The 23,012-nt window shown below is 41.9% G+C and overlaps 2 protein-coding genes across 4 annotated transcripts in view; both read left to right on the top strand.

Annotated features, from left to right (window-relative positions):
• VPS41 (VPS41 subunit of HOPS complex) overlaps positions 1-23,012 on the top strand; it is a 222,880-nt gene that overhangs the window by 116,674 nt on the left and 83,194 nt on the right. The gene's annotated exons all lie outside the window — the stretch shown is intronic.
• The window catches only part of LOC133275011 (amphiphysin), a 107,781-nt gene that overhangs the window by 320 nt on the left and 84,449 nt on the right, over positions 1-23,012 (top strand). The gene's annotated exons all lie outside the window — the stretch shown is intronic.

Here is a 23,012-nt window from a genome sequence, read left to right on the forward strand (position 1 = left end):
TGAGGCGGGAGGTGGGGGTGTTGTTATGTAACTGCCCCACATAACGGTACCCGCCGCCCCTCGGCCGTGCCGGTGTCCGTCCCTTCCTCACCTCCGGGCGGCCTGAGGGTCGCTGCCCTCAAGGGATGCGGTGGTGCCGGTGCTCGCTTGCCGCAGGCCCGCAAGGGCCGCCGCTTCCTCGCCCGTGGGGATAGGCCGGAATCGCACCGCCGTGGGGCCACCGAGTTGCGGTGCCGGCCCGCGGCGGGCAAGCGGGGTTCGCCTCGCCTCACCGCCCGCTCTCCTAAGAGGATTGCATTTCCTTTAATATCCACGCCGGCTCATCCCCGGCTGGAGCGCTCCTCTCCGAGCGGTGTGACAGGAACCCCCTTCGTGTGGCAGGAGCCCGCGGCTTCGTTGGCAGCGCTCCGGTTTTGGGGGGCTGGTCAGGGTTGTGCAGTTAATAGCGATGGTTGCTTGGAAAGCTCGGCGCCGATTCTGGCGTTTCTGTTGCCTGGAAATGAACAACCGTCAGAGTCGGGGAGAATTTGCATGAGTTCCTGGTCGGAAATGCTGGCTGCTGTTTATTTTGCTCCTTTTCAGTAATAAAAGCGGATCGGTATAAATGTTCCACACAGTAACTCCTGTTTAGCTGTTTGCTGTTGCAGAACAGGACCAGATACAGACATTAAACCATGCAGAAAAGCTTTTGTGGATGACTATATATAGCATCCCTATCAGCTATTAGTATGGTTGGTAATAAAGCTGTTCTCAGCATGAATTTGGGAGGCACAGTTGTCAGCAAACATTGCAAGACATCTCTGTTGAGGGCACATAAAACCTTTATATCCCTCTAGCATGTATCCTGTGCTGCTCCATGCCCTATGTAATAGGGCTCTGGAGAATTAATAGAGATTATTTTATGACCAGTATTTCTCAGACTTCACTGCCTGTAAATCCCTACTTCCTTTTGGCCACAAATTGAGCTCTGTGGAGCTCAAAGGGAATAAGAAGTGGAGCAATTAATATGTAGAAAAGTCTTATATGTAATCATGTCATTATTTAAGAATCTAATGGTTGAGGCTGTCATTCATAGGCAAGTGATGGATCTTTCCCTTTCAAATACTCCTGTCTAGCTCCCAAGGTCATAAAGTACAAGACTCTTCAGTACCAAAGTCATGATAGTGTTCATCAGGCCATTCCTGAAGGCTCCAACTGTTACTGAGTAAAACACCTAATATTCTCTTTAGTAGTTTGAAGGGATCAGATGACTATGGTGTGAGTTGAGGTGGGTCTGTAGCTGGAATAGAAGCCTAACAATCCTGTCTTTGTCAGTGTTGTTACACCAGTGCTTTACCAGATGGTTAATTATAAGTCTTTACAATCCCGTGTACTCTTCTCAGGTGTGTCTGTTCTTGTTTACTGAAATGTGTGAGCATACCAGAGGGCGCTCCTTAATCCAAGTCCTTGAGGTGCTGGTGTCCTGGCAAAGGCTACTTGTGTATCAGCCCCAGGGTAGACACCTCAAGCCCAGCGGGTGCCTTGGGTGCAACCTGGCGATGCTGCTGTGTGCCAGATGGGCTGCTTTATATCAGCCATGCTAACAAGGGGGAGTTTGTCTATTTTGATCTGCATGTATTGCAGTCAAGTGTCTGGTGATTTTGGCCTCACTGTGGTGTCTGTGGCGGTTACTTCTTATAGAAGTGGTCTAAATGTTTCGTATTTATAGACAATGAAAGCTGTTAGCAGGTCACACAGTACCATGTAACTCTGTATCCTTGCTTCCCTTTTCATGGCATGCATATGCAGTGATTGTGTGAGATCATCAGTTCTCTTGTGCCTACAGTTCTGGTTAGCTTTGAGTTCCATTATGGTTATTAAACAAGAGATCCTGCTTTATTTTTGCTTAAACTTAACCTTAAAAAAACCGCAAACAAACAAAAACATAAAACCAAAAAACAAACCCCGAAGGTCCCCAAGTGGGAGTGATAGGAAATGACTGATTTTTGTTTGTTTGCTCTGGGGGCTTGATGCCAAGAAGTTAATTGTATTTAGGAGTTAAAAGTCTATGATTTACCTGACTTCTGATGGTCTGAATAGGATGGCATTGTGACAGATGTGTAATACCAGACTGACTTAAAGAGTGTTTGAATGCGTTGTTTCATCTTGTTGCTGTTATTGGGCACCTTCAGTTTAATCTGTTGTTATAGTCAGTTGTGTTTCTAAAGAATTTATACATGTTTTCCAATTATTCTTTATTGATGGAACATAAGTATTAAAGACATAAATAATACGTAAACCATAAGCCTTCATTTATGGAAACTTCTTCTAATGATGCTATCATTATCTGCAATTCTTTGCAGTCTAGAAGAAACAGTTGTAGGTTGTAGGTAGTGAATGTGCCCATATACACGTATGTCTGATCCCTATGTTACAAAAGCTAAATGACTGACATAAAACCATCTCATATTGGGTAAATTAAACTGTCTGAAGTGGTAATGAGGGGAGGAAGGCAGTTGTCCAAAATGGGCTGGACCGAGCTAGTACTCAAAATGTGAATTTGAACATCTAGAAATAGTAAATGATCACTTCATTTTTCACGTCATGCATAAAATAGTAACACGTGTGCCCTGGCACCTGATTTTGAATCAATAAGTGTCCCATTTACTGAATTACACCAGTTTTCACTGCATTTCTTCACTCACTTCCCCCCCCCCAAGTTCAGGATGTGCTGAGCTGGCAGCGTCTGTTGAAAGCTGCCAACAGTCAGCAGGAGGATCTGGATTAATGTTTTAAAAGTATTGGTGATATTTAGGAGCCTAGAAGTCAGATATAAATGAAACACTGATGTGTTTAAAGGTCTGTTTATACTGAAACCTGAATAGATGTACTGGTAGCCAAGGCTGGCTGAGTCAGTTCTGAGGACAAGACTACTTGGAAGAAAAGGCTTGTAAAATGGACTAACATCGGCTAGCTTGCAAACAGCAGAGACCTCCCAGGATTTGTTGTAGATTGTTAAAAGGGGTCCTGCTGTAACATCTGCTATCTCCTTTAGTACTCTGGAATGAATCCCCTCTGGTGCTGTGGACTTCATGAATACTCAACAGGTACAACTGGTCCCTTACAATTTCAGTGTCCACAAATGGAAAGGTACTGTTCCTGCAGGTGTGGTCCTCCATTTCAGAGGATTGAGCTGCCAAAGGTAGTGCCATGCACATTTACTATAGCGCAGAGAGTGAATGGCTATTATGAGTGGTCTCTGGTCAACAGGGTTGATTTCTGCCATGGCCTGAGAGAAGAGTGGATGAACCCAGAAGACTTTCAAACACTACACTTCATGCTTGCTGCTTGAAAATCTGTGCAGATGGTCAAATTATCTCAAAGTGATCCGCAGTTCTTGTCCCCATTGGAAGGTGTGTAACTCCTTCCCACAACGTGCCAGCTGAGGCATTGGCTCTGCTGCATGGTTGTGGATATTCCAGTGCCTTCTGCTAGTGCAAGGCTGGGAAGAAATGTCATCAGAGGTTTCCTTATCATTTTGTGGTAGGGAAGGGAGGAAGTAGGAAGATGACCAGAATAGAGTAGAATAGCATAGCACAGCATACCTCAGCTGGAAGGGGCCCTACAGTGATCATCAGTCCAACTGCGTGGCCACTTCAGAGCTGACCAAAAGTTCAAGCATGGTATTAAGGACATTGTCTAAATGCCACTTCACCACTGATGGGTGTGGGGCGCCGATCCCCTCTCCAGGAAGCCTTTGCCAGGGTTTGACCACCCTTGCATCATAAACAGGGTTGTTGCTGTCACAGCACTTCCAAAATTCAGGTTCAGGAAGACTTGTTTGTGGGAGTTTTTTGTGTGGCTCTTGAAAATCCACCTAATGCGTTTTTTGATGTTGAGCTTCTTGTCATTAGTATATCTGGTTTCATCAAAAATTAAATATTCCAGTTTGAGAACTTTGGAGGCTTAACTAGTGTTTAAAGAATTGTAAAGGAGGAGGTTCCATAAAGGATACACATGCAGGAGATGGATGCAAGAATATATTTGTGATAGGCATGTTATGTGTATTGTACCTGTGCTGACTTGCCTGCAGTGTGATGATATAGTTCTGGCAATCTTTGGGCTCATAAAAACAAATTGCTGTCTAATGATTTAAGACATTGGCCCCACAGATGTTATAAAATCTGGTAAACTGGAGTCATTACAGTATTATGACAGACTACAACATCTAGGGCCCTGCTGGCAACAAGCACATGCAATGATGAGGCAACTTCATCTCTGAAGATCTAATTGTTAATTCTGGGTTTAAAAACCCAGAATAGAAGCCAATAATTTCTCATATGATGATATGGTCTCAACTATACAGCTCAAATTCTTCTAGCTTCAGGCTCCAGTATAATAAAAAAATGAATTTCCCTTTTTTAGTTTCTTTTATTTTTCATAGAAATTGTAGAAGAGGGGGAGCACAAGTGGTCATTTGGCCCATTCTAAAACAAAGCAGAACCAGCTGTACTTAAAATTATTCCTTAGGAGTGATTTTCTTGGCAGCTCTTTTAAGTATGTAATGGTGGAGATTTTGCAGCTTTCCTGAAATTATCTATGCCACTCATTCAGAAAGACCTCACTGAACAGAAAGGTCTTTTTTTGCAATTCAAGCCCTTTCTTCCCCATTCTAGCTTTCCTTGTTGTAGAGGAGTGTGTCCTTTTTTTTCTCAAAATTTACAAGTGATATTCCTCTCTTGTCAGCATTCCATATGATCTCACTGGAGTTATCATATAACCTTCCCAATCAGGCCAAATAGTAGCTATTATTAACATAGTGATTGCTTTCAACTCTTAGTTTCTAATGTGCAGATTAAAAGGTAGAGTTAGATTCTGGTTGCCAAGCACAGAAAGAAGGAGAGAGAAAACCCCTGTTAGGCTCTTGAGTCATATGAGGGAAGGTAATGTTTCTTGTGTTCAGTTTTCTCCCCATATGCAGTGTTAGCCATGAGTTACCATTTAATACATACTTCCTTGCTGCCACTGAGCTTCCATCAAATCAAGAAAGTACTGTTTCTTCTGTTTTATGGGCAACATATCTTCTTGTTTGCTGACTAAAGCATTATTAATATCAAGGCGAGCTCTTCTTCTGTTCTTGCTTGGCAGTTTCACCTTTTCACTTTGATTCTTCCTCTTTCAAATGTTCTCTTTACACTTCACTTAGACCCTCTCTTTTATTTTGTTTTTAAAAATCTGCTGCTAATTTGTTGGGCTCGGGTCTGGACTCTTCACTACATCATGCTCTCTAGTAAATACTTTCTCTTGCGTGGTTGTATTGTCTAAGACCCAATGTTTCTGACCCAAGGTCTTGCAGGCCTTCAGTGAGGCTGTCATCAGTGGCCCCCATCCCCTCCTCAGTGCACTGCCACCTTCCTGTTGTGGCATGATTAAGCGTGTGACTTACAGGCACATAGTGGAGAGATGCTGGGGTGGTGATAACCTGTGTACCTGGAAAATACAGGAATTCTTGGTCCAGACTGATCACTACCGCCTGCCTCCTAGAGCAGGATGTGCTGCCAGGGGAATCCACTTTGCTTTTTGCCTCAGTAGCCTAAGTTTTCTACACTGGCTGGGAGAAACTGTGAAGGAAGCCGCTCAGCACCTTGTCATAGCAGGATATCACAGTGGGGATAAACGGTAGAGAAAAGCAGGCAAACATGGGGAGGAGAGGAGGGCATGGAGGAGAGAGCAGCATGGCTGGCCAGGTCATGGAGAGCCCTTTCACTGGCTTGACAGCTAACAAAAGCAAGAATGGGATGACAGACTACTGAGCTTGGGAGAAAATGAAATTAAAGAGGGGAAGATGCCTTTTAACACTCCTGCAGTTGCCTACATGAAGAGGGCCACAGCTCCCTCAACTTGCTGGGATATGGCAGGGGGATTTCTTCACCTGCCCAAAATATGCACGGGGGATTCATCCCCACCAAGTTCTCTGATCAGGCAGCACTCACTGCCTGTTATGCCAGTCCTCCTGCTCACCTCAGGGACTGCAGAGCGTGGGGAGAAGGGGTAGCAGATGGCTCTGCCACTTCAACATGCAGAGCATTTTCCCTAGGGAACTGCTGTTTGGTATAGTTCATTGAGCTCTGCTGCAAACTCAGCTGTTTGGAGCCTCCAATCCAAAGTGTCTCAAGTGCTGGGTTGCTCTTCCCTAAATATTCTTCAGCATCAGTGCTGTGCATCGTTGAGTCTTTGCTGTTCTCAAGTACAAGACAGTTGGTTCCTGACCTAATGAGTAGCTAAGCTAGTTAATCAATAGTTGCTGAAATCATAAACTGATGGCCAACTTGGAAAAGCAATTGTGTCACTTTGTCATGTTGACTCTCTGCTGATTGGAGTTTATATATCTATTTAAGAGGATAAGGTAAAATATAGGCCTATGGTAAAGACACATATAGCACAAATAGACACTTCAGAAATGTATTATGAGAAAGCTAAAGCTACCCTTCTTTCTTTGCTCTCATTATCTGTAGAGCAAGTGCAGAGCACAGACAGGTGTGGACAAGAACCGAAGTGGTAAAATTCTGTTTAGGTATTCCTAGGAAGGTTGATGGGGCAATGGGAGAGGAGTTCAGGAGCCTTTCTATGGGTGGGGGCACAGAGAAAGGAGGGGCTGGACCACACTTCGAGACTGGTCTGACTCATATTGGTCTGCTACTACTCGGTTTTCTGTTGTGACTTCTTTTTCTCCCCCCCCCCCCCCCCCCCCCGGGACTCCTGCTTACTCCTAGGTAACATCCTCTGCTTTGTTCTCATCTCTGTAGTAGATTAATTTCTTTTCAGCTTGGAGTCGCTTTCACTCTGCCTTTTTGTAACCACGAGATTGCTAGATCTGTGCTTTGTAGTGATACAGAGGCCAGTGCTACAGTCTGTGAACTGCAATCAATCTTCTTTATCCGTGATACAAAAGAGGAGCGGAAGGCCTGCCAAAGTCTTGGGCCATTACTAAAAAAAAAACATTTCTAGTCAAGATTAGCAAACAAACCTCTATTATTTTTTCCAGAAAGACTTCACAAAATGCCATCTTTCCAGTGTGTACACACGTGCCTAAACATGCTTGCAGGGAACTGTCAATCTTGCTCTTCCCAGGCTTCAGTCTGAAAAACACTGTAAGAATAGATTGATGTTTTTTTTTCAACAAAACAGGGGTTTGAGAAAATAAAAGTTGCCTAAAGAACACAGAGGACTGGTGTGCATTTTCTTGTGTCCTTGCAGAATTATAAGAGGTTAGTGATGTGTAGTTGGGGTAGGTGACAGCCTATAGTGCCAGGGGAATGAAATTGTTTCTACTGATGATTCATGCTTTACGTCTCAGCAAAGCCTAATTAAGTGACCCACATGCACAAGGGTTAATACACTTAAAGTAGAAGCAGATGAAACACTGTGTACACAGAAACAGCCTGATAAGAGTAAAGATGATCCATTTTCCATGGAGAATAATCGGTCTTGGAGATCTAAGAAATGACATTGATTTTTCACATGAAATGCATGTATTAGGTTGAGATTCAGGAAGTTGTTTCAAGACTTATTTGTGTGCCGGGTGTGTAGGAGAGTAAATAAAAATGTGATACTGTCATTAAACCTGTGCAGATCTGTGTATGGATGCTGTTGCTTATATTTAAACTAGGCTTCCAGTTGTTCTGCTTGGCATTATTGCCTAAATCCCTCTTGGTTTATGTGGGTGTTATTTTTTCACACTGGTGTAGCCACTCTGTGCAGTTTGGATGAACTTTAAAAATATGTAAGGCTTGCTGCTGCAATGGGTCTGCTGTGAGCATGAAATCATGTCTTCAAAATAAAATTGTCAGTAATATTAAGTATAGGACAAGTTTTAGTCCTGTAAAAATCATGAGGAATGGTTAATGAGGCTGATCAGAGAGGAAAGAAGTTAATTGATTGCCTCCTGGTTTTCACATCTGTACTAACCACATTCCTATCACAGGGGGAACAGAAGAGCTAGGATCAAAAGCAGGAAAAAGGAAAGGAAAACTCATGGGTCTACTCAGGCCTGCAAAGAGGCAGGAGTGCAGCTTGGTCCAGAGGCAGGTTGGTCTGGTGCAGGCTTAGGGCAGATGTCCCCATGGCCGACCTTGCTAACTGAAGGAACACCATGCAGGCAGGGGCTGGCTGGCTGCAGCAACCACAGCCTGGTCACTGCGGGACCATGTTCAGGAAGCAGGAAAGGAGCAAATTCAGTGTGTGTGAAGCGGCAAGTGGAAAACAGCCACAACAGAATGAGGTTGATATGTCAAAGTGAGAAGATGGCTGGCTGAGCTCCAAAAACAGCTGGATGTTTGGAGACAAGATAGGAATTTGAAATACGGAATTTGGATTTCAAGACATCTGGAAGTATAACAGTGCAGGGAAATGCCTTTGATTTTAAAAACCAGTACAGTTCTCCCTCTATATTCTCAAACGATTTCTGGATTAATTAGTGAAGAAGTTAATATTCCTTATGATGTGACAGTCTTGCAGGCAGTTAGTATTAGGACAGTTGTATCTTAACATATGTTCACCTTCCCTCTTCCTTCTTTGTCCTTCTGTCTCATGTCACCCTTTCCTTGCTGCTTTTGCTTTCCCTTCCTCTCTTCTCATATGCCCAAGAAAACAAGTTGTTGCAGACTTCACCACCAAAGCCATTTAGAAAATTGACTTCTGTTGCACCATGGGGTTACTTGGTAGATGAGCACAGCTGCACACTTTGGAGATGATTGCGTGCTTAGAAATCAGTACTGAGCCTCCAAATGTTAAAGGCTTTCAAAGAGTCCTGAATGTTCATTTGGTTTATTTGCCTCCTGATGTGTGTGAGAGGAGGGACATTGTTCTGGAAGAGGGCTATTCCTTCAGGTTTTGCAGGGCTGATCAAGGTCCTCCTCATGCAGTGGGAGGCTGGGAATAGAGTGACAGCACCCCCCCTGGGCAGTGCAGAGTACCTAGGAAACATGGAAAGACAGGGAAGGTGAAATGGAGAGTAAAACTGCCTAGTAGTTGAGACAGCACTGCATGGAGTATGAAGCTGAAGGAGTCTGCAGTGGGATACCTTCATGGGCTTTGTTTATATTGGGAGCTCCAGCTGAGTCCACAGGAACTTCACTCAACTGGTAGCCTTAGACTTTGTCCCAGCAGGGCTGTCACTCCCGATCCAGGGAAGTCAAAGGTGCTATGTGTACCCAGACACTTTTGAACTTACTTCTGCCTTCTGTTCGCATACTAAAAAACCCTACCTCCTATGAAATTCCTATTTCCAGGGTCTGAAAAGCATGTTTCAGAGAAGGCAAAACTCTTATCACCATCCTGGCATTGTGTTTTCTTGTAGTGCCAATCCAAGAACATAGTTGTTGCAAGCACATTGCTAGCAACTTTTGTGCAAAGTTTTGTATTGGGGTAAAAATAAATGGTAATTCATCTGGGTTGATGTGAAAGCCGAGCTCAGAAGCAAATTGGGAAGAATTTGTCAACCCTTAGCTGATAAACACATGTGCCATCTGAATAGCATCTTAAATCTTTAATGAGTTGCATCTCCGAGAGTCATGAAGTAGCACTGTGTCAGGACAGGGAGGAACAAGCTCTGTCCAATACAGTTCAAATATGGACTGACAGATATTTTGAATCAAGAACATGTGTTTGCAGACTGTAGATGAATGCAAGTTGGGGGATGGTGTGTTTTGCTCAATGTTTCAAGCTGGATTTTGCTGTTGAGTTCTGGTTTCTATAGTGAGAGCTGTTTTTACAGGCAGTCTTTATGTGGAAAATAATTAAAACCTGGTCCCCATTAAAAAGCATATTTTAGGTGGCCCTGTGCAGTACTGAGGTTGCTGTGTCACTTTTCTGAAGGATCTCTTCTTGTGAGCAATAAATCATAATTTTCGACTGCTAGTATCTAATTTCCAGTTTGACTTAAAGCACTTATGCCAATGTCTGTTTGCTAATGCTCATCAGTAGCCTATCCTACCAAAGGCTTACCATGAAGTACCCTGTTTAATAGTGGTGTTGGATTTGCCCAGTAGTATCTCTTACACGAAGTGTTTGTGGGATTTAAGTAGCAATATAAACCTGGCCATTTTCTTCCCTTCTCTGGCTGAAAGAAGGGTATTTTTCACACTACATTATACAGAAAGAGTCATTCAAGACATGAAAGCAGTCACCAATCAAACATATTTTATTGCACATTAATGCATCTTCGAATATTTGCATGTTTAATGGATATGAAAAGAAACAGGCAGTGAAAAGTCAGTCTCACATACACTTGTTATTCCTCTACTCTTTCTCTGTAGCTCAGGGTATTTTTGCTTCTGCTTCAGGGAAGGTGTTGTCATGCTGTTGACAAAAAAAAAAATCGCCTCTGGCAGGTTGTGATGGGTTTTCTGTCTTTTTTTTTTTGGTAAGACTTCATAAAAGAACTGGAAGTAGCAGGAAAGTGGGGAAAAAGCTCTCTAGAAAGAGGTGCAAACTCATTTCCACTAGAAGACGTGGACATCAACAGGTTATGTCTCCATCTAAACTAGCTTTAGCTATAACAGTAGTGAGCAGATGATTTCCTATCAGGCCAAAATTACCTGCTGTGCTACCAAAAAGTGTTAAGGAGCATATTTCATCCAAGGTTTTTATCTTTGGGACTTTTGAAGGCCTTACTTCCCACTCACACTCCTCTTTTAATTTAGGGTTGTTGATAATTCAATTCCTTATTTATAAATATGCCTTTCTGTGCTGCCAGCACCTGCTGAAGTGTGGTATGGAGGGTTTCTCCCTTGACCTCCTCAGTTTTAAGAGCATATCATTCTCTTACCTTTAACCTTTAACACAAAGACTTCAGGGCCAGACTAGTTTGATGAACAACAACAAAGTTACAAAAGAGACCTGTAGAAGGTGTACACTTGACCCTTATTACATGGTCAAGCTGGGCGTCCATGGAAGTGAATACGAATAATGATTGGGAAAAAACTGAGCACCAGCCTGCCATGGGGTGTTTGTTGCAACGGGAAGCTGGTAAACAAAGAATATTTGGTCAAGATTAAGTTCCCCTGCTTTCTGCATCTACTGTACCGGTCTGTCTGTCCTGAGTGGGATACAAGTAGATTTTCTTTGTGGATTTTGTTCCATCAGAAAATGCAGTTCCTATCTAAAGTTTTAGGAAAACATTATACCTTCTCTACAATATCCTTTTCCATATTATTTAGGAACTAAGATTAAAAAAGTCTTTCACATTTGCAGTCTTAAGAGAATTTTGTCATAACTTTGTCAAAATGGAGAGCAAGCACACACATGTGTTGATATAAATTGAACCCAAACAGATGGTTGGATAACTTTATATAATGTATGATGCTATCAGAATTAAAGAACTCAGCCTTGGAGTACTTATAATTTAGTGAACAGTAGAGAAGCTGTGTCTGATTCCCACAAGATAGTGTTGATACAGAAATCAACTGACATTTTTATGGTAGAGTTTCTGCACAGCACTAACCTGTGAGTTGGGCCTGAAACCAGTCACACAGATCTGATTATCTGTGAAAAGAATTGTTATGTGCTAATAGTGAACAGTGCTTGAAATGTCTCTGACCTATGAAATAGTCAGTGGAGGTCATGTGGAAGGCTAATGTACTTACCTTTCAGAAGACCTGTCTGGGTTCCTCTGTTTCTTGCAGAAGGCAGAGAAGATTTCCTCTAGATAGTCCTTGGTTGATTCTTACCCCACCTTCTCTCTCATTTTCTCTCTTTCTTTCTGCTATTTCTGCACCAAAGGAGATGTAGAATCTCTTTCTACATATCGTATACGAGGGGCTTTCTGACACTTGCGTCTTAGAAGTGAGAGTCATGAAGCTGGCATAAAATGTTTTTATAGCTGTAGTAGGAAAAATGACAAATTGTTGAAGTTTACAATCAATATATAATACTTTCCAGAAAAGTCTCTCTATTGTAGGTTGCACAGAGAAGCTGTGGTCTGCCCCATCCCTAGCATTGTTCAAGGCCAGGATGGATGGGGCTTGGGGCAAACTGGACTTGTGAAAATTGTTCCTGCCTATGGTGGAGGTTGGAACTGGATGGGCTTTAAGGTCCCTTCCAACACAAACCAGTCTGTGATTCATGAGTCTATGATCAAATCTAGTTACTGTGTTATGCAAACCTGAGATACAGTAAAGAGCATAATAATTTAAAAAAAATGGGTCATTTTATAATCCTGGATGTGTGGGTGTCTATTGTTGCTTGGTCCATAAAATTTGCAGTAGCTAATTTTACCAGGAATGTGAGAAAATGCCTATCTTCCCATCTGCCATCTGACTGATGCTTCAGTCTCTGACAAGCAGAGGAGTGACAGAGCTCTTCCTTCCCCACCCCCTTCAAAAGAAAAGGCTGTGGTTGATTTGTATGGGATAAACCGGAGGAACAGTCCTTCACTGACATGGTTTCTGTGATTCATACTCATAGCAAGAGGTATTTTGCTCTATCAGTAATCTTATGCAAATACACTGGACTATACAGATTATTCCTACGTGCATTTAGCAGAAAGAAATGTGCAAAACCTTAGTGTCAACCAGCTTTCCACCTATACTTCATTTATTCCCTTTGCTTTTTTTACTGTTGTGAGTTGTTCTAATACATAACCTGATCTTGAATTGAACTGTGTGGGAGTTTAGTCAGAATAAAAGAATTCAGATCAGAGCCATGCACTAAGAAGCACTGATTATATCCGTCATAGTATTTAGGATTTATGCCTGTTACAAATGATGATGAACTTGATATCAAATCGTGTAGTAGCTGTCTTTTAAAGATTTGATTCTACTCGTGTTGATTTTATTCACAGCAGGATGAGGCTCTGAGGGTTAACTATAATCCAGTTCGCTGTGCTAGCACAAGATTTAATACTACATGCACTCCCTGTACTGGCTCTGCATGGGACTGGATTTAAGTTGTAGCTGGTTGTGTAGCTTTCTGCAAATCAGACCTGTGCTTTTATAGGTGTAGTAGTGTGTATGCATATATTGTGTCTTCCAGTACCTAAAGGGGGCTTACAAGCAATCTGAAGAGGGACTTTTTCCAAGGGCCTGTAGTGACAGGACAAGGGGGTATGGCTTTAAAATGACAAGGGAGATTTAGATCAGATAGTAGAAAGCAAATCTTCCCTGTGAGGGTGCTGAGGCACTGGCACAGGGTGCCCAGAGAAGCTGTGGCTGCCCCATCCCTGACAGTGTTCAAGGTCAGGTTGGACAGGGCTTGGAGCAACCTGCTCTAGTGGAAGGTGTCCCTGCCCGTGGCAGGGAGTTGGAACAGGATGAACTTTAAGGTTCCTTCCAACCCAAACCAGCCTGTGATTCTGAGGAATTTTTACCTTGGGGATGTCAGAAGCCATGTTGTGAAATCTCAAGCAGTTATAAGCTGAGGTCTCTCCTTTCTCTGAGGGAATTTTTCTGGTTATGCCAGCAGCAAATCTGTCCTGGAACTGTAAAATTCCTGTCTGTTCTTTCCTGGTTGACCTACCAATGGCCTGCATAAATCAATACCTCTAATTTGATGATACTGCAAGGTTTGTGGCTAATTCATTAACTGGTCCAGCAAATTTGAGTAAACCTCCACAGCTACTACATCCAGCTTGGGGGGGAAATGCTGGGCACTAACCTGTGCTGATGTCTTGCAAGGGTGCATGCAGGTCACTTGCTCAAGCCTCTTGCTTGCTCCCTGTGCAGCAAACACCTACACACAGTACAGAGGGATTAATACATCAGTCTGGGACAATCTGTCACTGCTTTTAATCTTGCTAATTTTTCCTTGCCTGTTTGTACCCCTCAGTTGATAGTACTTGGAACGTGCATGCAGTTTGAGTGTTCCCTTTTCTTTTTCATGCACATCAGCACCTTACTTTTATCTGTTTGCTTCACTTGTGGCCGGACCAAAAGAGTGCAATGTGTAGGCTAGACCCTAAGAATTATCAGGCTAAAAGACAGTCCTTCTTCCCCTCATTTTATTTTTTTGCAGAATAAATGCAAATTGTTCATGCTGATTTAATTAAAAAGAAACAACGCTACCCCCCAAAAAACCCAAAATACAACCCCCTTGGTACTTTTACTTGGCTGGTTGTAGTAACTGTACAGTACAGCAGTGGATTGCATGCAACTTTAGCCATCTAAGGAAGGGAGCATTACCTGAAATTGTCATGGGCCGTACAGAGGATTTGTGGCTGATATTGAGATACATCTGTAGTCTCTCACAGAGAATTCTTCTCTGGAAGGTGCTGATCCTAGAAGGGGGTCCAGATCGTTGTCAAGGGTGAACCTGAGGCACCAGAAACATGTATTTCTCGTTTCTTAAATGGATCCTCAGCACAGCCTTACTAAAAGGTGCTTTGCTTTATCACCGCATATGAACAATAAACCAAAATACTAAAAGAAAAAAACCCAACAGTTAACCTGTGTTCATATCTGTTTAGTTTAAAGCTAAGCACAAACTGAAGGGTTTGGCTGAACCAGGACTTCATGGCTCACAACATATGTGTCTTTGAGGACCTCCCTGCCTGAGCAAATGTATGCTGAGAGCAGTAGGAGGCCTGTACTTGCCTTTCCACTATTCCCCTTTGTCAGAAAATATGACTTTGTATTTACTTGACCCTGATAGGCTATGTATATATTAAGTTTTTTCATAATCATGCTCTTGAAGCATAATTTGCTCTCAATTCTATTAATTTATTTCCTGAGAAAATGGCTATTCTGAAGCACAGGATATAGACCCCCATACGTACCCTACATGATAAATTTTTACTAATTTTTTTTTTGCAGGCTGCATGCATTTTGCAGGTTTTGGTCTGTGTTTAATATGCAGCTAACTCGATAAATGCTAAAATGCAGAGTAACTGTAAAGCCACTGGTAAAGCTCTGTTCTGCTGCAGGCGAGGGATCTAGAGATCTGCATTACATAGGCTGTACCATCCTTTACTCATAGGATATTTACGAATAAAGATGTCTACATGTCATCTCTGAAACTGTTCCAAGCATGTGAATTGCTGTTCATACATTAAGTGCATGCAATATATATTGTTCCTTTGATCAAAGGATAAAACATCTCATAGCATTTATTTTCTTTATCCTGGGTAGGTTGTATTTATCTTCTGTTTCTCTTTCACCTCCAAAAGTACATGGGGATTGGGAAGGAGTGGACACAAGACCCTTAAGGCTAAGGGCAGCTCAGACGACAATTTTATTCTATTGAGTAATACCATCAACCCTTCTCTGAAGTTTCATATGAAAAGCTCGGGTTGAGTCCAGTGATAGCCGAACAATATGTCTGATATTGTGTGCTTGCATGCATTTTTCATTAGGGTCCGTTGTTCTTCTTCATGGGCAGAAGAGGCAACAGAGAGCTTAATCTTACACAGCCGAGATGATAAAAAGTTGGTGTCAGCAACCCTGCCCTTAGAGTGGAAGAACACCAGGCAATCTTCAGATCTTGCATATTTTAAAAGGACTTTCATCTTTATCTCTTCTCTAATTTTTCTAGCTCTGAGCTTTATTTTTGTAGTGTTTTGGGATGTGAGAAACTTTAGTGTTGTTTTTAATTGCATTTACAAATCACAGCACAGTGACAAAGTAATTTGAAAATTCTACAAGTGATTCCTTTGGTATAAATTGTGAGGAACACGAGTGCAATTAGGGGTGGTAGAAATTTTCCCACTGAAAATCACATATAAGTTGAGACCAAAATGAAGTTTTGACTGAGAAGTGCCCCTTAGTGTATAAGGTATGGAGTACACTTTGTTAATTACTTTCATCCTGTCCTGAAATTATTTTCATTATACTTTTAATTTACACCAAAATCAACAAAACTAGTTTTGCTTCTCAACATTCCGTGAGCTGCTCATTTAAAAACTCCAACATGAAGTCGGGACATCTCAGTAAGGGAGATTCAAGCAGGAAAAAAATCATCAACTAAATACTGAGCTAGAACTTTGTGAATCAAACTAATGTCTGTATTCTGGGCTGGATGTCATAGCTTAGATAAGGTATCTTGGGCAAATACCCAATTCTTCTAGAGCACTTTTGACATGAATGTTAAGAAGATGATGTTAAATTACTTTGAGTTACAAGGGATAGGTAGGGTGGTGGTGAACAGAGCTTGAATAGTCACTCCAGTGTCTCTGAGAAATCCACTGAAGTATGGAAGTATTGAAAATAAACACTTCATGTTCAGCACTTTGTGATATGTAAACGTAACAGCTCAATGAGAGAAACAAATGCTTCCAACCCAAACCTATGAAAAGGAGTCCTAAAAGGGTAGATGAAAGTGTGATGGTTACTGAACTGGTAGAGAAGGCATCAAGTGGGTTTACAGGGAGGAAGGTAACAAGCCCAGGTCTCTCAGCCTGTGTGAAGTGCAGAGGTGCTCCAGCCCACTGATTGACTTTGTAGCCTCCTCTGGACTTGCTCTAGCAGGTCCACAGCCTTCTTATGTAGGTGGCCCGAGAGTTGTATACAGTACTATGAACAGTTGTATGTATGTGATGCATTTAAAGTACAAAATCAGGCAACTTCCTTATTAATGGAAGGGGAATTGCTGTGATTTCAGAAGCTTTTAGCTTTTCTTTCCCTGAAGTGCTGTCAGGATTTGCCATGTAATGAGGGTCTGTGCTAGAACATGACAAGTTAAAAAAGCCAGGCTGTAAATGTTTATCTTAAGCAGTCTTGATTGTGAATGCTGGCATGAACATTTGAATTAATCAAGATTAATTTTTTGTGGCTTTTAGGTAAAATGAGCCATTGGAATCACTAATGCCTTCAGCAAAACTGTATTAAACATCTTTTAAGTTCTGTTACTTTTGCTGAACTGACAGTCTTTCCTTCTTTGGCTGCGATGCTATTTCCTCTGACGCCAGATTTGTGAGCATCCTCAGGGAGACTGTCGCATCCCTTGCTCCTGTCTTTGGGAGAGGAAGAAACAATAAAATAAAATACTCTTGTCATTTAGAGACAGGCTGTAGTAACTTGTTTCTCCCTACATTTTTTTTTTCTGTTAGCAGTATTAATGTCTCTCGCTTTGCATGGCAACAAGTAGCGAGAACATGTCACAGAGGCTGATCTGTTGTGGCATAATAACGATGCCAAGATTTGACTTTTGGGACCTCTTGAGGGGGACACTTGGAGGATCTGAATGGACATTTCCAACCTGAAGATGTCATCTGCCAGAAGTACTGTCTTCAGTTACAAACTAGCCTGAGCAGTTTGCAGGTTGCATGCACTTGGTTTCCTTTTCACAGAGCAGAGTGTGGCACTGCTGATGGCCCACTGTTTGCAGTATGTGGGCTGTGAATGAGATTCTAGCTTACAGCTCAATTAGCAGGAGAAAATGAGTTCTTCAAGCCTGGTATAGTCTTGCCCTGCTCTGGCAGGCTTTTGGAGGATGCAGAAGGCACCAGGCTTGGTGGCGTGTCTGTGAGCTGCTCCCCGGATAAGACTACCTCAAAGGCACAAATAGCGCTTAATTATTTATTTTGAGCATGAATTATTTCTTGACTTGATCACTATTGTCTTCTGCCAAGGCTGGAATGATTTAACATGTTGATTGCTCACAGTTTTGCTGTCAAGCCTTGACTGTGATATCTGAATCCAGGGAAAACATTTGAATTATGACGAACATGTAACTTGTGGAGAGCAGTGTGTAGGCATCAGGAACAGGATGCACCTAAATGCATAAGCTTATAGACACACTGAGCTGAGTGAGGAGTATATGGAGCACATAGTTTTCTTGTTGTAAAGATTATGAAACAAGCTGAGGAAAACTGTGATGAATTACTAAATACATGCCATAATGAGTCTTGCATTGCTCTGACATACCTATGCCACCTCATCCAGCTACAGTGGAGTGACATGGTTAGGGGGGCCAGCCTAGCCAGGTGATGATCCCATGGGAAAGTAGCTAGATGGCTGTGATGTTCACTAGCAAAAGTGCTCCAGACACTAAGAAAGATGATGTCCCAGTACCAGCTTCCTGAAGCAATGCTATGCTCCAGTATTCTTGCTAGCTTAGGCCCCTTGAAAATGAGATTCGTTTCCCAGATCCCTGTTACTCATAAGATACTTCTAGTATTCATGTAATCCTGCTGATCTCCTACTGAATGGGAGAAGAGATTGACTAAAAATACCATGATAGAAGTAGGGTGGAAATATAATAAATATAACTGGAACAATTATGTGTTGAGCAATGGCTTACGTAGAAACACTGTAAAAATCTTATGTTACTGTGGGGTGAAATATAATCGGAAGTGTTAATTTACACTGTAAATTACAGTAGTTGTCATTTCCCCTCCCCTTTCTTTTTAACATCAAAGGGAAGTGATTCAGACTGAAAGAGCTCATCTGAATAAAACCTTGAGTCTTGTGATGTTGAAACAACTGTCTGTATGAATGCTTGCAAATGAAGATTTGTTTGCCTGTAATTCAGAAAATATTGTACACCTTGCTTCTAATGCCCAGGTCTTTATTCATAGAGTCATAGGATGATTAGGTTTGGAAAAGACCTTAAGATTCCCACAGGCAGGGGCACCTCACACTAAACCATGTCACCCAAGGCTCTGTCCATCCTGGCCTTGAACACTGCCAGGGATGAAGCATTTACCACTTATTTGGGCAACCCATTCCAGTGCCTCACCACCCTCACACTAAAGAAATTATTCCTTATATCTAACCTGAACTTCTCCTGTTTTGAGTTTAAACCCATTACCTCTTGTTTTCTTTCTGTTTTTAACCCAAACCCCTTCTGGTTTCAACAGAAAATGAGTTATTGGTGGGATGCCTTTTAAGGTACAGGTGTATACTCTTGTATTACTGCTGAGCCTCCAAGTGAGTACTGACTGGGCTGCCTGGCTTGCCTGGGATATAGTGGCTCCCTTGTGCCTGAAATCAGTTGCTTAAAATTTGAAGACTATAGCTGGTGGAGATACATAGAAAAGTGTCACCTTCTATGCTGTCCTTGTGTCATGTGCTTTCTCTACCTGATTATCACAAAGTTGGAGTATCTGGCAACTTTCCACCAGTATTTTTCCAGGAGCTTAAAAACATCCAAGGTTCTGCGTGTGTGAAAGCATCTCTGGTAGGTTTATGGCTGGAAATACAGTTTTTGAAACTGTAATCAGATGATTTCATGGTAGTCTTTGTTCAATACCTTCACACTTCCTGGTTTCCAAAAGAACAGGTGGTCCAAGGTGGCCCTTGGTGATGTGTGTGCCAAACACTGGAGCCCAAGTGTGGGATTTCAGGAATACCTTCCTAATTCCTACTTGCACTTGCATTTGTTTTTTCTTAAGGCCTTTAACACATTGTTGAGCGAGTTTTAATCTAAAACAGTGTTTTTAGCTCGAGGTTTATTTTGAGGAAGCATCTGTACTGAGAGAGCAGGTGAACTATGCCATTTCATGTATCTGCTCTGTGCTGTGCAGCATCACTGGGCAAGTGTCTGGGCACCTGCGTCACTGTGGAGATGGGACCCTGTCCTTCGGTTCTCCAAGTTTGCTGAAGCTATTCCATGTGGTTCTGCATCATGCTTGGTAAATGCCCCCTGTCTGTATGCAGAGGAAACACACTGTTAGGCAAAGAAGAGAACTCAAACTGAAATTCGTATTTTGAGCAATTCTTACAATTCACAGTTGAACACATCAGAGTGGAGTTACATGGATGCTGGTGGGTATCATCTTTCACAGCTGAGAAAAGGCTTATGGTTCACATCCTCTCTAAATTCCCAGAGAATTATAGAAGATACAGTTATCTATGAATGTAGAGATTTGATTAATGGGTCTGTTTTTCTTCCCTACCCTCTCTTCCATGCTACCGCAAAGCTTTGGACTCTGATGTGCACTGCCTGTGAGACACTCCTCTTGCCTTGCTGTGCTGCTGTTGAATATTTTTTGGTTGCATTTGAGCTTACATAAAGGAAGAAAACCTGCCAAGGAGCTGTATAGGCACTCCTCAGAAAAGTCGGGTCATGAGTGATGCTTCTGTTTAATTGAGGCAATGGATCTTAGAGGTAATGCCAATGGTAAGGCCTTTAGCTGGAGATCAAGGGTACCTATCCTAAAAGAAGGGTGTCATCATAAAATGGTGAGGGGAAAATGAATTGAGGAGACAAGAGAGAAAGGAATGAGAGCTGGACTAAGAACAGAGCAAGAAACCAGAAATCTTGGGAAATGCTGGTATGGAATAAAAGGGAACACCAAAGAATAAGAGAACCCAAGAAAAATGTTTGAAAGGAAGCCAGTGGTGATAGTAGAGCTGTAAGTAGGGAGAAGGAAGCAGAGCAGAGGTTGCGTATCACTTACAAATCACTGATTAATGTCTGTATATGTGTTTAATCTGGGGGAGTAATAGTTGTTTTCTCTCAGAAATACAAAGGTTACTTGGCTAAAACCTGTTATAACACAGCCTCAGTATGTTTCCAAAGGCTTTTTGTACCTGAGTGATGTTGCCTATCTTTTTACAGTTGATAGTCCTTCCTTTAAGTGCTTCTGTTGCAAACATTCAGCCAAACTTGTTACTAAGTGTGCCTGTTTGGTAGAATAAAATATAGCGCAATGATATCGAGGTTATGTCTTGAAGGGCTGCATTAGTGTGCTCAAGAGAGATGAAGGGGTTCATGATCCAGGATGGAGCTGCTGCATTTGTGAAGCCATGCAGACTCACCCGAGCCTGGTGTCTCTGTACATCCCTACACTTAAGTTTTTCAATCAGCCATCTGGTATTCATTTAGCTGTCGTATCTACCTCCTTCCTTTGCTGCAACAGCTTCCAAATCCATCAAGTCAAACAACAACTTTAGACATTTGACAGCAGGATAATTAAAATATCAAATTCTAAGAAATTAAAAAAAAGGTATTTTTTGGATTGTTATTTCTGTGGCAATCTGGTCTTCTCAATAGCAGAATTTCTTTTTTTAATAAGAAAACCAAGGACTCAGTTGATGGACGAGTATAAATGACTACTGCATATTGCTAGCAGTACAGCTAGTACATTTTTTCAGGAAGAAAATACTGTGTTCCTGCCAAAAGTCAGTGCAAATTATTCTACCCTGTGGGTCGCCGGTATGTCTGTGTGCAGGAGACTCTGAATACATGTCTGTCTTGGTGCTCCCCTATGCTATATTAAATAAAGCTAAGAAGCGGGTAACCTTCAGCGATGGCTTTCAGCTAAGGTCAGCTCTTCAGTTTTCTTTCTGGCAGCATCCTCCTTCCCACAGCTTCCTCAAACAGTAACAGTGTGTGTGTATTTCCATTCCCATCTTCAGCCTTTTCCTGAGCTGGCAGGGATGGGACTCACCTTGCCCAGGGACATGGTGAGTCAGCAGAACAGCTCAGTGCAGAGGAGCTGAGCCAGAGCAGTAGACCCCGGCTGAGCCCGAGTTGTGACCAATGTTCGTTTAAAAGAAGCCCATCTTCAAGAAGGAAAAACAACTGAACAGATGCTCCAGTCCCACAAAATTTCTCTTTTGAGAGTATATTTTTCTTACAGGAGCGATAACCTCTTCCTATCAGAGAGAGTAGTATTGTCTGGGAAGCACTTATCTGATCTCTAAAGGAAAAGATTAAGGAAATGAAGATACACTGTTCTGATACCTACTCAACCACTGCAGAAATGTCAGAGGATCCTTGTAATCTAATGAATGCAAACAAGGTCATGGAAATTACCCAATAAAAGTTGAGAGCACGTAAGAGGTTTCGTTGTACACCCAGGCATACTTTCAGGTTTTCAGTAGTATTCTCCCCTATCTTATTTTTTCCCCTCTACACGTAAAAAACCTCAAACTTGGGATAGCCTGGAGAAGAAAATTTCTAGAAGCAGCGTAGTTGTTCATCATACATCTCAAGGGTGAAGTGTTTCAATTTACAATTTAAGAAATCCCAGACAATTCACAGATACTTTCCTGGTCTGATATCTTGACATTCACAAACCGAAATCTAGGAATTAAATGATGTTCTTGCTGTCATACTCATAGACTCTTGAACCACAATTATTTTCTCAATAGTCTATGAGTGGATTTAATGTAAAATACAATCCAGTTCTCTTGGCACAGCAATTCTAACAAAATGAGGTATAATAATTGCGTTTTAAAGGCCAACATTAGACATGCTTCTTGAAATGCATTGGAAATTGTTCTGCTAAGCAGGGGGGTTTTTTGTTTGATGGCTTTTAATAACACGGTAGTTGCAGTTCTGAGTAAAAGGTCAATTTAAGCAGAAGTGGACTTCAAAAGTGCAAATGTAGATAGATGAGAAATTTCTATCTTTGAATAGGGGAGTTGTAATTCTCCTTAGTTATGGGCTCTTGCTCAGCTTCTTGCATAGATTATTGAACTGTTTGAAAGCACCTGACGGAGCAGATCAGTTGTTCTTAAAAGAACTTCATCCGTGAATTGCTCAGCTCTCACCTCAAATTCCTGTTAAAGCTTGGTGGCATCAATATAATGGCCTCTTTGCGCAGCATACAGAGAGCAGATCTGGATTCCACAGAAAGATAAAATCCACAACAATGAAGCAGTGTAGGCTGGGACTGCAGGCAGCACCATGTCTGTCATGTCTCTTTCACTTACTGAAAATTCTTCTATCCTTGTGTTTCAGAAACAGAGGAGGCTTCTTTTTGGCCTGTCATGTACTTCATCTGTGACAGCATATTTAAATTTAACCTATGGTACACCACAGTACTTCACAAAAAGAGAAATGAGGAACTCTGGCTGCAAAAGAAGACCTAGGACCTGCAGGCTCAGGAGAAATATCAGCGCTGTCAAGCTAGAACTTTGCTGCCCTTTCCCTTGCTATATGTAGTACACAGTGCTTTCTCCCAACGCAGAGCCTATATACTATCTGGAGGAATATATATTTCCTTTAAATTAGACAAGATACAAAGTGACAACTTTTCAGAGTTGAATACTTGTTACCTTTTGTATCATGGCTACTGCTAAGGTTCTTCAGCTCTTTGAAGACTAAAAATGAGTTTCTAGATTTGTGATTTGGAATGATGCAGTGCAGAA

Source organism: Pezoporus flaviventris, unplaced genomic scaffold (genome assembly GCF_033815535.1).
Source record: "Pezoporus flaviventris isolate CSIRO_AGI_PZ_B2104156 unplaced genomic scaffold, CSIRO_AGI_Pfla_v1 ptg000037l, whole genome shotgun sequence".
Lineage (NCBI taxonomy): Eukaryota > Metazoa > Chordata > Aves > Psittaciformes > Psittacidae > Pezoporus > Pezoporus flaviventris.